The sequence below is a fragment of the Triticum aestivum genome, chromosome 3A (genome assembly GCF_018294505.1).
Source record: "Triticum aestivum cultivar Chinese Spring chromosome 3A, IWGSC CS RefSeq v2.1, whole genome shotgun sequence".
Taxonomy (NCBI): Eukaryota; Viridiplantae; Streptophyta; class Magnoliopsida; order Poales; family Poaceae; genus Triticum; species Triticum aestivum.
In genome coordinates, this window is record NC_057800.1 from 190,066,315 (window position 1) to 190,083,785 (window position 17,471).

Here is a 17,471-nt window from a genome sequence, read left to right on the forward strand (position 1 = left end):
AATCATTTACCAAAGGATTTAAATTCCACCCCCGTGAGTCTAGGGTGTCATTTAAACTGTATGAAAATCCATTTACCATATATCTAGAGAGATTTGCCTACTGTAACAAAATCCCATTCCGGGGTTCGCTTAACGAACCACCAAGGTCTGAGTTTGAGATATTCTTGACTAGTCTTTGCTATGGAGAGACTAGGGGAGCGACGCAAGGTAGAATAAACAGCATGCATTTTCCTCAATCCAGTACTTCACATTATTTAATGGAAAATGCATTGTTGGCAAACAAGATTGTAGTACAATGTGTGCTCCATACTTGATCCTCTGACGCACCGCTCTCACCGGTGACAAAAGTTATAATCTTGGAGCAATTGTTGCATGCATGTTGCAACACAATGCTGGTAGTGGATATTTTTATGGAGGAATTTGTGCCACATGCTTAGCAAGAGAGCTGGGTGTTTCACCTTGGCCTTATGAGCCTATTTTATCCGCGCAGTACTTGGACTTTGATGTTGTGAAACATCATAAGATCCTTAGTGGTGAACCCCATAATTTCACTTATAACTTGTTGTTTAATAAAAGTTCCATTGTGGACACATATTTGCCTGCACCTGCTCTCTTTGCTATTCATAGTAAGGGAAGATATTATGTTCTTGAGAGCGAGGCCCGAGCTCATAACACGGAAGTTGTGGCTGCACGGCGGGCTAAGGCATCTGCACCTAGAGCCTCCGTGAGCTATCACTCCGACCATTATGCAGGCTACTGACTGATTACCAAGTTAGGACAAAAGCCAAAGCTTGGGGGAGAACATATTTCCACCGACATTACATTCATGTTCACACATTTCATTCCAGTCGTCAGTGTCCACACTCTTTCATTGTATTATCCATGCTAAACTTATTTTCTTGCTTTCTTCTTGTGTGTTTGAAAAACTTTGAGAAAACCCAAAAAGATTTCCTTGTTCTTCTTTTATTTGTTGGGAGCTTTCCCGTGTAAATAGTTTTTTCTCGTTTTTGTTTTTCCCTTTTATTTGCTTGTTCAAGAAAAACCAAAAACTCCAAAAATATTTCAGTGTTTTCTCTGAATTTGTTTTTCTCTTTATTGAGTCATACCAAGGAGAAGACCACGATGAAAATGTTGAGTGGCTCTCATATGCATTATTGTTTATCTAACAAAGAAACCATATTACCTTGTCTTCTCCTTTGGAATAAAATGTTTGCAGATTCCAGCTTAGTCCACGGCACTCTTGCACTATTGTTATTTTCATATCGTTCGGTCGTGCAAGTGAAAGACAATAATGAAGATATTTGATGAACTGGCTGTGGCAGAGAGAAACATGGATGAACTCGACTTGTTTTTTTTGTAAATATGTTTAACCTAGTATCCATGATAAAGCATGTTATGATCAAACATTCTTGCAATGACAATTAGAGATTGTAGTTTCTCATGCCATGCTTAAGTAGCTAGGAGTGGATAATGATTTATCTTTGATGTCAGTATTGCATTAAAATGAGTATGATGTAGTATGATTATATGGTATCCTCCTCTGAATGTTCGAGTGGCTTGACTTGGCACATGCTCATGCATGTAGTTGAATCAAAACCAACATAGACTCTATGATATTTATGTTCATGGTGTTCATATCCTACTCATACTAGTATCCAATGTTTTTTATGCATAATGTGAAGGAAATATGCCCTAGAGGCAATAATAAAGTTGTTATTTATATTTCCTTATATCATGATAAATGTTTATTATTCATGCTAGAATTGTATTAACCGGAAAATTAGTACATGTGTGGATACATAGACAAACATAGTGCCCCTAGTATGACTCTACTTGACTAGCTCATTGATCAAAGATGGTTAAGTGTCCCTAGTATGCCTCTACATGTGTTGTTGATACGTCTCCAACGTATCTATAATTTTTTATTGTTCCATGCTATTATATTATCTGTTTTGGATGTTTAATGGGCTTTGTTATGCACTTTTATATTATTTTTGGGACTAACCTACTAACCAAAGGCCCAGTGCAAATTGCTGTTTTTTTGCCTATTTCAGTGTTTCGCAGAAAAGGAATATCAAACGAAATGAAACCTTCGGGAGAGTTATTTTTGGAACAAATGTGATCCAGGAGACTTGGAGTGGACATCAAGAAAGAAGCAAGGAGGCCACGAGGAAGGAGGGCGTGCCCAGGGGGGCAGGCACGCCCCCACCCTCGTGGGCCCCTCGCAGCTCCACCGACATACTTCTTCCTCCTATATATACCCATATACCCTGAAAACGTCCAGGAGCACCACGAAACCCTATTTCCACCGCTGCAATCTTCTGTACCCGTGGGATCCCATCTTGGGGCCTTTTCCGGCGCTCCGCCGGAGGGGGAATCAATCACGGAGGGCTTCTACATCAACACCATAGCCTCTTCGATGATGTGTGAGTATTTTACCACAGACCTTTGGGTCCATTGTTATTACCTAGATGGCATCTTCTCTTTCCTTGGATCTCAATACAAAGTTCTCCTCGATTCTCTTGGAGATCTATTCAATGTAATTATTTTCGCGGTGTGTTTGTCGAGATCCAATGAACTGTGGGTTTGTGATCAAGATTATCTATGAACAATATTTGATTCTCCTCTAAATTCTTTTATGCACGATTTAATATCTTTCCAAGTCTCTTCGAATTATCAATTTGGTTTGGCCTACTAGATTGATCTTTCTTGCAATGGGAGAAATGCTTAGCTTTGGGTTCTATCTTGCGATGTCCTTTCCCAGTGATAGCAGGGGCAGCAAGGCACGTATTGTATTGTTGCCATCGAGGATAAAAAGGTGGGGTTTATATCATATTGCTTGAGTTTATCCCTCTACATCATGTCATCTTGCCTAATGCGTTACTCTGTTCTTATGAACTTAATACTCTAGATGCATGCTGGATAGCGGTCGATGTGTGGAGTAATAGTAGTAGATGCAGAATCGTTTCGGTCTACTTGTCGCGGATGTGATGCCTATATACATGATCATGCCTAGATATTCTCATAACTATGCGCTTTTCTATCAATTGCTCGACAGTAATTTGTTCACCCACCGTGGAATTTGCTATCTTGAGAGAAGCCACTAGTGAAACCTATGGCCCCGGGTCTATCTTCCATCATATTATTTTCATATCTACTTGCTATTTTTATCGTTGTTTAATTTGCAATCTTTATTTTCCAATCTATACCACAAAAATACCAAAAATATTTATCTTATTATCTCTATCAGATCTCACTTTCGTAAGTGACCGTGAAGGGCTTGACAACCCCTTTATCGCATTGGTTGTGAGGTTCGTGTTTGCTTGTGCAGGTACTAGGCGACTTGCGTGCTACCTCCTACTGGATTGATACCTTGGTTCTCAAAACCGAGGGAAATACTTACGCTACTTTGCTGCATCACCCTTTCCTCTTCAAGGGAAAACCAACGCATGCTCACACTACTAGGGAAAACCTTATACACAGAAACTTACCAATAGCACGAGACAAAAAGAAGCGCTACTACAATTTACCACTAGCGCATGTTATCCAAACGCGCTGCAGCTAAGATCATAGCAGTAGCGCATCTAACTGTAGAGGCACTACTACTACAATTCTCCTTACTATTCTCGCTAAGGTACCTATAGTAGTAGCGTGCCTAAGGAAAGCGTGCTGTTGCTAAGATTGTTGTAGCAGCGTGTTTCGTGCAGGAAGCACTACTGCTAAGGAAAGGAAAATAAAATGAAAAACATATAGAGAAGTAAATGAAAACGAAAGAAATAGAAAAAGGGGAAGGAAAAAAAGAAAATGTGAATGAAAATAAATGAAAAAGAAAAATAAAGGAGAAATGCGTAGCAGTAGCGGGCTTTATGGACACGCACTATAGCTAATGTAGTAGTAGCGCTTTCCGTGGAACGCGATGCTGCTACTTTCCACTTAACCAACAGTTTTCTTGTTCCCCAACGCCCACTTCCCCCAAATCCAACACGCATGCGTGTGCTGTCGCCGCCGTCATCGCTCGGCCACCGCGCGCTCTCCCATCACCCTCCGCACGCTGTCGACGCCGCCCCCGCCCCCGACCTCGACGCCGCCCCGACCCCGACCTCGACACCCCCCTACATCGCCGCCCTCCGCTGTGCGCCCGCCGCTTCGACCCCGACCCCGACCTCGACGCCGCGTGCCCCTCTCCCTAACTCCGCCAATGCCCGAGGTGAGCATGACCTCTTCCTTCTCCTCCCCTACCTCTGCCTAGCTAGGGTTCTTAGGGTTAAATTTCATAGTTCATCTAATTAGTTAGGGTTCATCAAATTAGATGCTAATTATGGCACTAGTTGTTAAATTGAATTAGTTTTAGAGTTCATAAAATTAGTTAGGGTTAAATTTTAGAGTTCATCAAATTAGTTAGGGTTCATTAAATTTTAGAGTTCATCAAATTAGTTAGGGTTAAATTTTAGACTTCATCTAACTAGTTTTTTTTACTGTTTTTAGTAAGTGTTTAATAGAATTAGTAAGAAAATTAATATAACTAGTTGAACTAGTTTATTTTTAGTAAAAACTAGTTTATTTTTATTTATAGTAAGTGCTTAATTAAACTAGTTGAGTTAATACAACTAATTTATTTTTAGTACAAAAATTAATAGAACTACTTTACTTTTTTAGTTAAAGCAATTATTCCCGCATCGACGTCGATGATGCCTATCCCACATCCTCGTCGTCGAGTTGGTGGAGGACACCTGCATCACCAGATGGGCCATGTCCGGGACTGGGCTCTGCCGGGGTGGTACTGGGAGGTGCTACCTACCGGGGGGCGCAGGTTGGTGAGGAGTCAGCCCGTCGTTGACCTGAACCTTCTTTGGTGGCGGTCGCGTGGGACTATGATGGTCCAGAGGCTCGAGGACCCCGCGGAGGTGGTGCGTCACGGTGTCAGTGAGGAGGACGCACACGTCCGTCGCTACTTGTTTGCGTTGGAGCACGGGTTCTCCAATACCTGGCAGGTTCTCCAGGGATCTCACTGGAGCTATGATCCTGTGATGGTTCCTTCTCTGTGCGTGTCCACCACCCGCGCCGATACCCGTCGTGCGCTAGGGTTTTAGTTGTATTAGTGATGTTATATGTATGATAATACTTGGGATGTATTAGTGATAATATTCGACGATGTACGGACACATGAGATGATTTACTTTCGCTTATTGAATGCATGCTAATTTGAATACTTATTTATTTTACGATTTGGTTTTTCTTATTGAATGCTCATGTGCTAATTTGAGTCCTATAAGACATTTTGAAATGTATATCTTGTGTTGCTCAAATAGGATATGTGCTTGCCCAAGTAGTCGGTCATGTTTGCAGGTTACACATCTAAGTGGCCTATGTTTTGCAGGAGTGTTGGTTCATTTCCGTTTCGGCAAATTTCAGGCGCTCGATATGTCCTATTTTAGCAAAGGTCATGCCGGATTTTTCCATTAATTTTGGCATGACTTGTGCCAGAATATGTAGGAAATATCGAGTGCCCCAGATTTGTGTGTTGAGTATCCTGGTAGTTGCCTTCAATCGATTTTCAATTAATGTTTCAACTATGAACATAGGAAATGTCTGACGACGAAAAGGATTTCGGTATTTGCGAATATTGCGAAGACGAGCGCAGCCTGTGTGACAAAATCTTCCTAGATGATGATAAGCGCTTCAGCATCAAGCTCGATGAGAACTTCGAAGTGGATATAGTAAGTCACAACGACAAGTCTTTTTTCGTAATTAAGCATGACATCTGCTTCATTTGCTTCAACTTATAATTTAATTTTTGTACTATTTTACTAGTGTATCCCTTGCCATGCAAGAGTTTTTGTCTTGGATAAGATAGGTTTCAGTTCTATGAAAAATACTATGGAGGTTGTCAGATTACGGGTTCCGACAAAACCCTTAAGGTTTGAATACTGGGGTGCGCGCGAAGATCTCCCCTCCTACCAATCCGCATCCTAACTTAGCCTAGATCTCACGAACTAACTCGACGAACTCGCAACACAAAGGACACAAGATTTATACTGGATCGGTCCACCGTTGTGGTGTAATACCCTACTCCAGTATGGTGGTGGTGGATTGCCTCTTGGGATGAAGAAGAACAATACAAGGGGAAGAACAACCTCCTGAGGTTGAGGTGTTCTTGTGCTTGGTGAACTTGTGTGGTTGAGGATGATCATGATGATCCGTCCCTGCCTATGGTGGGGGCTAGTCCTATTTATAGAGGCCTTGGTCCTCTCCCCAAATATTGAGCGGGAAGGGAGCCAACAACGGCCAATTTGAAAGGGGACAACTAGTAGAAGCTATCCTGACAAAAGGTGGTTGTCGGTGTCAAAACCGGCGGATCTCGGGTTGGGGGTCCCGAACTGTGCGTCTAGGCCGGATGGTAACAGGAGGCAGGGGACACGAAGTTTTACCCAGGTTCGGGCCCTCTCGATGGAGGTAAAACCCTATGTCCTGCTTGATTAATATTGATGATATGGGTATTACAAGAGTTGATCTACCACGAGATCAGAGAGGCTAAACCCTAGAAGCTAGCCTATGGTATGATTGTTGATGTGTATGTTGTCCTACGGACTAAAACCCTCCGGTTTATATAGACACCAGATAGGGTTAGGGTTACATAGAGTCGGTTACAATGGTAGGAGATCCGAACATCCGTATCGCCAAGCTTGCCTTCCACGCCAAGGAAAATCCCTTCCGGACACGGGACGGAGTCTTCAATCTTGCATCTTCATAGTCCAGGAGTCCGGCTTGAAGGTATAGTTCGGCCATCCGAACACCCCCTAATCCAGGACTCCCTCAGTAGCCCCTGAACCAGGTTTCAATGACGACGAGTCTGACGCGCAGATTGTCTTCGGCATTGCAAGGCGGGTTCCTCCTCCAAATACTTCATAGAAGATCTTGAACACAAAGATAGTGTCCGGCTCTGCAAAATAAGTTTCCACATATTGCCATAGAGAGAATAATAATATTAACACAAATCTAATCTGCTGACGTATTCCATGGTGCGACATGCCACGGCCAAGCCTTTATCCAAATCGTTTCATTATCCCACCTCAGCGCGTTTTGCGAGGCAGTTTTCTTGGCACGTCTCGTCAAAGCAGAGATCGTGTCCCTTTATTCCGGGATTCTCATCAATACGGGTGTGGGTAACCCAACCACGCCTTTGATTACGGCGCTTGGAAATAAGCAAGTTTTACCAGGCTGGTGGGGACACATAATCGCGTCCACCCATATAAGGGGATAAGGATCCACCTTTTCACCCACGCCTTCTTCCTCCTCTGCCTATCCATTCTTGCGCACTCGAGCTCCAGCGCCCAAGTCCACACTACCACCTCGACCTTCTCCAGTCATGTCCGGAGCGGGAGGCAAGTGGATGGTCTCCTCCGTCACGGAGGGACACATCAAAAAGCTGAGGAAGGCCGGATATCTGGCCAACGACTTCCCGAAAAGGGGCAGCTCATCCCCACTCCTAGGCCCCATGAGAGGGTGGTATTCCTCCCCCATTTCCTCCGCGGACTGGGCTTCCCTCTGCATCCATTTGTCTGGGGGCTCATGTTCTACTACGGCCTGGATTTCCACGATCTGGCCCCGAACTTCGTCCTCAACATCTCGGCGTTTATCGTCGTGTGCGAGGCGTTCCTCCGCATCTGCCCCCATTTTGGCCTATGGCTTAAGACTTTCAACGTCAAGCCAAAGGTGGTTCGCGGTAGCCAGGCGGAGTGCGGCGGTGCCATGGTTGGCAAGATGGCCAACGTCCTGTGGCTCGAGGGCTCCTTTGTCGAGACCCTGAAGGGGTGGCAATCGGGGTGGTTTTACATCACCGAGCCGTGCGACCCCGAATGGGTCGCAGACCCCGAGTTTCGGTCCGGACCCCCTACGCGGCTCACCTCCTAGAAGGAGACCGGCCTGTCGTGGGGTAAAAAAGAGAGCTAACCGGACTCCAAACATGCATCCAAACCCTGGTGGACAAGAAGCTCAAACTTGTCAACGTAGTCCAGGTTATGCTCATCCGCCTGATCCTCCCGTGTCAACGGCGGGCCTTCAATCTGTGGGAGTTCGACCCGGCGGAGCATCAAACTTTAAACAGGCTCTTCGACACGACGTACGGAGACACCTGGAGGATGCTTTTCAAGGGCGCCGAGGCTCCCGCATCCGCTGCCGAGGATCGCGGATTCAGTACTCAGCATCACGCTCATGCGGTAAGCTGCTTTTGTCCTTTTACAGGGTATCAGTTTTTCATAGTTTGACTCTATGCGGGATCTGAGTTCCCTTATCTTTGATAGGATTGGGTGGTGATGTCCGGACAGATCAACTGTCCGGCTCCTCTGCCCGAAGGCCCAGCGGACGCTCGCTTGGCGAAGCAGCTGGTTCCGGCGCCCTATGTGGTGCCGGAGAAGAAGGCCACGAAAAGGGCCACGGGGACTCGAAAGAGTGCCCGGCGCCAGGAGGTGTCGGATTCGTCATCTGACGGTCCCGAAGCGCCTTCCTCTCGTGAGGACGAGGAGGAAGAAGAAGAGACCTCTCCCCCTCCAGCGGGAGGAGAGAAGAAAAGGAAGGTCGCCGACGACAAAGAGGAGTTGCAGCCCAGGGCCAAGCCCCTGGCGAAATCATAAGTATCCGGATACCGGAGTGACTCATAGTATTCGTTTTTTGCACGGCTTTCCCTTATGTCGAATATGTTTATGCAGCCCACCCAAAGACCGGCTCGACGCATCGTCGAGCGGCTCACTAGACCCGTCAGATGTGAACTCGCTTCCGACGGCTTCATCCCCCCGCCCTGCGGACGACACCGAAGTGTTGTCCCAACAGGTTCCAAGCCGGGAGGAGGTGGTCCCGGAGGTGCCGCAAGGCGACCTCCCGGACTCCAGGAGTAAAGGGGATGAAACCCCCCAGGGCTCTAAGTCTGGCTCAAGGCCGGACGCCGCTCCGGAACCTTCAAAGGTTCCAGAGTCCGGCGGGCGACCTCCTTCCAAGAGGAGCAAGCCCACCGTGCCGGATAATCTGTTGGAGGTGCTCGAAGGTGCCTCCATCGACGAGGGACACCGCACTATCATGAGTGCGGTGGTCCAGAAGGTTCAGTCCGCCAAGAGCGGACTGACTGAAGCTTGCACTAGCCTTTTAACAGACTTTGAGGTAAGTAAAGGATGTTTAAATAATGTTACCGCATAGACAGTAGCCCCTGATGCTCTGTTGGGCGTTCGGGAAGAAAAGCCGAATAGAGGATCAAAGAATTCGCAGGAGTCTAACAAAAGGAGTCAATATGCGTTTGCAGGCTTCTCTGCTAGCATCCACCGCACTGACTGCGGAAGTGGACGTGCTGAAGCAGAGCCTCGAGAAGTCCGAGCAAGAGCTCAGGCGTGCCAAGAAGCAGCTCGAGGAGAAGGAAGGTAAGAAATAGCCTGTTTGAATATGTATATAAAAAAGGTGCAATTGCAAAAAATGACAGGATTAACATGGCTATTGTAGGGGCCACATCCGAGGTGGCGACCCTTAAGCAAGCGCTGCAAGACCGAGTCCCAGAAGACCGAGAGGTATGAGGCTGAGGTTGGCAAGGTGCAGCAAAGAGCTCCAGGTTCTCATGAAGAAACATGAGAGTTTGGAGCTTGACTCGAAGAAGCGAGCGTCCGAGCTCGCGGCAGCTATAGAAAATTCCAAGTCTGCCAAGACCGAGTCCCAGAAGACCCTCCAGGAGTTGGATGAGGTGAAGAATATAGCGGCGGGTAAGGCATTTTTTATGCAAAGTAAACATATAAACATGAGTTACTTGATACTTACCCGAATCAGGAGCTCTCCGGGGGCATTTGCAGATCTTCTCCGGAGTGTATCCGATGCCGTCGCATTCTATCGAGCTGAGGAGGGCAGCTTGACGGAGAAGGTGTTCTGGTCTCAGTACGCTGAGGCCGGACACCCCGTGCCCCTGAGCGACCAGATGAAGCAACTGATCGAGCTCGACAAGGCGGCCAAACAGGCCATGAAGGGCCTCCTAGTTCGGCTGTGGCCTGGAGAGGCCCTGCCTGGGAGCTATTTTGGGCTGGTGCAGCGGCTGGTGGCGGCCTATCCAAGGCTTGAAGACATCAAGCAATCCGTTTGCATTGAAGGTGCCCGTAGGGCCCTTGCTCATGCTAAGGTGCACTGGGGCAAGCTGGATGCGGAGAAGCTTGTGAAGGACGGGCCACCGCCGGGGAAAGAGCATCGCAAGCCTGCGAATTATTATAAGGATGTTCTGAAGGGTGCCCGCCTTGTTGTGGATGAATGTACCAAGGATGTATTTTTTGAGTAAAACCCGCTCGTGTTATCCTATGTGCTGAAAACTTGTTCATATGCGCTAAGCAATGCTGCTTGAATTTAAAATATTACCTTCTGTGCGGCTGTTTATCAATACTGAGAGATGGCGAGTCGTCGGCTTCTGCCCCCTTGCCGCTAGTGCTGGGGTGTTCGGGGATAAACCTGGGCGCTCTTTTTCCCATATTTGGGTCCTTCGAGGGAGGCGCTCAGCCCAACGAATGAGGCAATCGGACTATAATGTGTGAACACTCTCACTTAGCCATAGAATTCTATAATTTTAAATTTTGGCGAAGCCACTAGTATTCGGAAGACCGAGTTCGGGGCGCTATCCACGCCTTGGCCGGACAGAGACGACTCCTCGCCCTAAGCGGCATAAGTCTTTAAGGACTCGAAAAGACCTCTCGAACAGCGACCAGCTCTTGCCTCATCATGACGGTCAGTTTTAGCTTTCTCCACTGAGGTGCTCGGCCCAGCTCAACTGGGGCACAATTGCAGTGGTTCTCCTAGTGCTACCTTAGCCGATATAGCGGAACGTAAGGCACCAAAACATAGGAGCCGGGCAAACCCAACTATTGACCCAAGACATGATTCAGAGCCGATGCATATAATGCTATAAGTTCGGGGTGCCGCACTTGTGAAAGTGTTCGGACTTCTCACACCATGTTGAGGGGTACTGAAGCCCCTGGCGTATTTTGGCTGTACCCAAGTGTACGGGTGCGACATGTCATTAAGGAACATATATATATATATATATATATATAAGGTAATGCAAAAAATGGACAAAAGCTATGCATTGGTCATTAAAATAGCTGCGATCAAAGCAGAGCGATACAAGTAATGCGATAAACGAAAAGTTGGACTATTTATGATGTCTGCTCCAGGGGCAAGCTGCAGAATAGTATGCGGAACAGGTATACTTCTCGTGATAGAGACCACGTGGGATTTCCGTAATGCAGCATGGCTTGTCTGCTTCTCTGGTTCTTGCATCGTTTTGTGCGGCAGTTGAACTGCTGAACATGCCTTCCGAAGAGTAGAGTCCTGAAAGTAAGAGAAGAGTAAAAAATCGGCAGCCCCTGGTGTTGTTTAAGCCGTGTTTTGGGCGTGCCGTGATGGTGCCCCTCCCCCTATGCCCATGGTATTTCCAGAGCGTAGTTATTGACACGAAGTACTGGCGTCGCCTTTTTGCGAGGGTTGGGGCCGCATTGCTACGCCTGCTCGGGACGTGTCAGGCGGTCTTGTTGTAGGTTACTCCGGGCACGCTTGACGGTGTCCGGACGTTTAATGGCCGGACTGGGGAACTGCCTGGAGAGGCTGCTTTGTACTTCCGCTGCAAGGGCCGCCGTGTGCTCCTCCATTCGGAGGGAGCGTTCGGTGTTTCCATTGACCGTAATTACTTCTCGAGGGCCTGGCATCTTGAGCTTAAGGTATGCATAGTGCGGAACCGCATTGAACTTGGCGAATGTGGTTCGCCCGAGCAGTGCATGATAACCACTGCGGAACAGGACTATGTCGAAGATTAACTCCTCGCTTCGGAAATTATCCAGAGATCCGAAGACCACTTCAAGTGTGACTGAGCCTGTGCAGCTCGCCTCTATACCTGGTATTACGCCTTTAAAGGTCGTTTTGGTGGGCTTAATCCTCGAGGGATCTATGCCCATTTTCCGCACTGTATCCTGGTAAAGCAGGTTCAGGCTACTACCGCCGTCCATAAGGACTCTGGTGAGATGAAATCCGTCAATAATTGGGTCGAGAACCAATGCGGCGAATCCGCCATGACGGATGCTAGTGGGATGGTCTCTTCGATCAAAGGTGATCGGGCAGGAGGACCATGGGTTGAACTTTGGGGCGAATGGCTCTACCGCGTATACGTCCCTTAACGCGCGCTTCCGCTCCCTTTTGGGGACGTGGGTGGCGTATATCATGTTCAACGTCCGCACTTGTGGGGGAAAACCCTTCTGTCCATTGTTGTTCGGTGGCTGGGGCTCCTCCTCATCATCGTTATGCAACCCCTTGTCTTCGTTGTCGGCGCTTAATCTACCTGCCTGCTTGAACACCCAACAGTCCCTATTGGTGTGATTGGCCGGCTTTTCGGGGGTGCCATGTATTTGGCACAAGCGGTCGAGTATTCGGTCCAAGCTGGACGGGCCCCTAGGATTCCTTTTGAATGACTTTTTCCGTTGACCGGATTTAGAGCCTCTGAATCCGGCATTAACTGCCGTATCCTTAGCATTGTCACCGTTGATGCGGCTCTTCTGCTGGTTGCGACGCGACCTACCACTAATGTCTCTGGTGTCCGAACGACCAGGGTTCTTGGTCATATTGTTGCTACGAGCAAGCCAGCTATCTTCTCCTGCGCAAAAGCGGGTCATGAGTGCCGTGAGTGCTGCCATAGATTTCGGCTTCTCCTGTCCTAGGTGCCGGCAAGAGACTCGTCATGGATATTATGCTTGAAGGCTGTTAAGGCCTCTGCGTCCGGACAGTCGAGTATTTGATTTTTCTTTGTTAGGAACCGTGTCCAGAATTGCCTGGCCGATTCGTCTGGCTGCTGAATTACGTGGCTTAGGTCGTCAGCGTCTGGGGGTCGCACATAAGTGCCCTGGAAATTGTCGAGGAATGCGGCTTCCAGGTCCTCCCAACAGCTGATTGACCCTGTTGGCAGGCTGTTAAGCCACTGCCGGGCTGGTCCTTTAAGCTTGAGTGGGAGGTATTTGATGGCGTGGAAATCATCGCCGCGGGCCATGTGGATATGAAGGAGATAATCCTTGATCCATACCGCGGGATCTGTTGAGCCATCATATGATTCGATGTTTACGGGTTTGAAACCCTCGGGGATTTGATGATCCATTATTTCGTCTGTGAAACACAATGGGTGTGCAGCGCCTCTGTACTGGGCTATATCATGATGTAGCTCCAATGAGCTTTGTCTACTGAGTTCGGCCCTGCAGAATTTGTGGCCGGCGTGACGGTTACCGTCTCGAGCCGTGGGGCGCCCACGCGATCCGTAGATCGATCTTGTTTGCCTTGCCTTATCCTCCAACATGTCGCGCAAGTCTGACGCATATTCCTGTGCCTTGGTACGGGGTGCGGCTTGGGTGGAGGGCCATGAGGCCTCTCTGTCGCGGCCACGAGGTGGCCTGTCGGCTGCGTTGAGTGCTTCCTCCTCTAATCGGGGTAGCAACCTGCGCTTTGGGTAGCACTTGGAGGGGCGTTCGGGTTTATGCTCTTCGGCCGCAAGGACTTCAGTCCATCTATCGACTAGCAGATCTTGATCAGATTTAAGCTGTTGCTGTTTTTTCTTGAGGCTTCTTGCCTTGGCCATAAGCCTGCATTGAAAACGCTCTTGTTCGACGGGATCCTCTGGCACAGCGAATTCGTCGTCGTCGAGGCTTGCCTCGTGTTCGGAGGGAGGCATACAATTATCGTCCTCGACCTCTCTGTCGGCCGCTCTCTCATGAGGGCTGGTTTCTCCATCCTCCTGTGCTAAATCGTGCTCGGGGGGATGTTCTTCGGTGCTTTCCGGGGTATTATTATCTCCCGTGCTGGAATCGCCGTTTTTGTGTTGGCGGGATTTTGAGCGGCGCCGCTGACGCTGGCGCTTTTGCTATTTCTTGGAGGGGTCATCCTCCACTATTCCATCGCCTTCTCCCTCTTTTGGGGTGTCCACCATGTATATGTCATATGACGAGGTGGCTTTCCAGGGCCTAGGAGGCGCTGGTTCTTCATCATCTCCTTCATCGGCGTCCATACCGTCGATGTCTTCGGAGTCGAAGTCGAGCATGTCGGTTAAATCGTCGACAGTGGATACCAAGTGGGTGGTGGGTGGGTTTTGAATTTCTTCATCGTCCGTACCCCAAACTTGCTGACCGTAGTCCGGCCAGGGCTCTCCTGACAAAGAGAGAGACTTCAGTGATTTCAGAATATCGCCGAAAGGCGAGTGCTGAAAGACGTCCGCGGCCGTGAACTCCATGATCGGCGCCCAATCAGTTTCGCTCGGCAGGGGCACGGAGGGTTCGGAGTCCGGAGAAGAATCCGGCTCCATTGAGTCACGAGTCTTGCAGAGTACGGGGCTGGTGTTCGGCTCAACCGCCATTGGGACCGCAGCCCCCGAGGTGGCGACGGCCCATCCTCGATCGGCGTGGTCGGCTCCGAACTAGGGGTCGGAGCCGATGCGGGTGCGGCCTCCAGGGCACTGTTCGGCGGCAGAGCTAGATCATGCTCGTCGTGAGAGTGCGGCGCGCTCGGCAGTGGTTCAAATCCGTCGAAGATCAAGTCCCCGCGGATGTCGGCCGTGTATTTTAAACTTCCGAATCTGACCTGACGGCCAGGGGCGTAGCTTTCGATCTGCTCTAGATGGCCAAGTGAATCGGCCCGCAGTGCGAAGCCGCCAAAGACGAAGATCTTTTTGGGGAGGAAGGTCTCACCCTAGACTGTATCGCCATTGATGATCGTAGGAGCCATCGGGCCTAACGGCGACGGCACAGAGGAACTCTCATTGAAAGCACCAATGTCGGTGTCAAAACCGGCGGATCTCGGGTAGGGGGTCCCGAACTATGCGTCTAGGCCGGATGGTAATAGGAGGCAGGGGACACGAAGTTTTACCCAGGTCCGGGCCCTCTCGATGGAGGTAAAACCCTACGTCCTGCTTGATTAATATTGATGATATGGGTATTACAAGAGTTGATCTACCACGAGATCAGAGAGGCTAAACCCTAGAAGCTAGCCTATGGTATGATTGTTGATGTGTATGTTGTCCTACGGACTAAAACCCTCCGGTTTATATAGACATCGGATAGGGTTAGGGTTACATAGAGTCGGTTACAATGGTAGGAGATCTGAACATCCGTATCGCCAAGCTTGCCTTCCATGCCAAGGAAAATCCCTTCCGGACACGGGACGGAGTCTTCATTCTTGCATCTTCATAGTCCAGGAGTACGGCTTGAAGGTATAGTTCGGCCATCCGAACACCCCCTAATCCAGGACTCCCTCAGTGGTCTTCGCCTGCCAAAGGTTCTGGCGGTGACGCCGTCCTGGGCTCCATGGTGACCTCCATCTTGCCGTCCTTCTGGTCTTGGTCTCATTGCACCAATATGGAAACCTTTGATTGATGCATCGGTACTCCGCGCCTGCGCTTGCCCCCTTAGCACTAAAGAGGAAACAAGGACGCTGCGCGCGCTGGCGCCCGCCTGGTCTCGATCGTCATGGCTTATGTCACGAGAACCTCACGAGGCTTGCCCGGCCTTGAACTCTCGGCCCCTCACGAGCCAGCCTAGTGAGGCCACTCCTGAGGAGGTCTTTTGTCGTCCGCCTCGTGAAGGTCTTGATTCCTTGTTGATGAACATGGGCCGTATAGGCCTACCAGCAAAGCCACGCCATGGGCCGCAGGCAGGCAAGTCTGGGGACCCCCGTTCCCAGAACGCCGACAGTAGGCCAAGGGCTTGGGTTCGAGGCGAAGCCAAGGGTCAAGTGCGGAGTGCCATGGGCCCCAATTGCATGCGGCCTAGGTCGACGCGTGGCGGTTGATTGGACATGGGCGTCTCTGCTTCCCCACGCTGCCTTGATACCCGCCTGGCTAAACGGCCACCACGGTCTACACGGTTATTCTTCCATCGCTTATGCCATTCTCCTCCAATTCCTCTGCTTCCCCCAGACTCTGCTCCTCCTTCCAATCCCACCTTAGCCCAGCTCGCCCCATCGTCATGGCGCCAACGCAAGCGGATAAGGGGAAGAAGCCTCTGTCTTCGGCTAGTGCGCCTCAGGCTGCCGAGCCCACAGTAGGCCGATTGCGGGTGCTCAACGATGAGGCCATGGGAAAGGTGCGTCCCATGCTCGCATCCAGCTTCAACGAGTGGGGAGAGATGGTGGCTTTGCCTTCTTCCGATGCTCGCATTGACCAGACGGCCACTGAGGTCCCCTTCTTCATCGAAGCCCTCTAGGCCGGCTTGGTCCGCCCTTTCTCCGCCTTCCTCAACGCAGTGCTTTCCCATTATCAGATCCACATGCTGCACCTTGATCCCCAATCCGTGACCCTGCTTGCCGTCTTCGCCTTCGTTTGGGAGGCCATGGTAGGCATTGCTCCCTCCGTGGCTCTTCTTCGCCACTTCTTGTCGCTGCACCTGATTGATCCTCGGCAGAGCTCTGGATGCCTGAGCTTTTAGGCCGTGGCGGCGATGGCCGGCGACAGGATCAACTTCGAGCTTCCACCATCCAAGAGCGGGTTCCAGACACGGTGGGTGTTTGTTGACACCGGGGTGCTCAGCCCCCTGCTCTCTTCTCCGTCAGAGCCCGCCATTCCTAACTCCGGTTGGTGCCACTTGAGGCTTGCCGATCCACGCCTTGTCCCCGTCTGGCTCAGATTGAGATGGCTCAAAGACCTTGGCGTGACTGCGCCTATGGTGGTGAGGGAGTTCATCCGGCACCGAATTGCACCGCTTCAGCACCACTCCCAATCGATGTGGGACTTGCTCAGCAGCCAGGACCACATGAGACTTCAGGAGTCTAATCTCCCCCATGAGGCGCGGCGAACGGTGCTTGAGGTCCTGACGGGCGTCCCGTTGCCGGATGACTTGCTGAGGAAGAGTTGTGTTTTGTACCGCTGCTCGAACAAGATGACCTTCGCGGAGCGGATGCCCTCCTTCGACGAGTGGGGGTTGCGTCCAGCTGGCCTCGTGGGGCCCCGCGAGAACCCCATTGTCGTGGTTCCTTTCCTTGACGCTGGCGCTGAGCTCGCCCCAAGTGTTGGCGCAGGGGGGCATACACGGCTGGGGGCCGATAGTGAAGGTGCCGAGATGCCAATGCCGCCCAGGGCTCTTGAAGAGTCGACCTCGGGGTCCCGTGACTCTTGCCCTTGGGCGGCGGTTGAAGGGGCGACGCAGCCCGCGCCTCCCACGGCCGGGGCTCCCGAGGCCTCGACAAGTCACTGCGAGGCAGAGCCGGCCAGCTCTCCTCAGCCTGGCGCTTATGAGGCTGCCCTTTCGAGCACTTCTCCAGCCGTGCCTCGTGTCGGCCTCCATGTCCAGCGCTTCAGCCGCCTGTGCATGGACTTCGCAGAACTCCGCAAGAGAAAGGGGTCCCAGAGCTGTGGCAGCGGCACCTTCGGGCCGTTGAAACGGAGGAAGTATATCCCCGTGGACGAGTAAGTACCTTATCTTGGTGATCTTCTATATGCCACT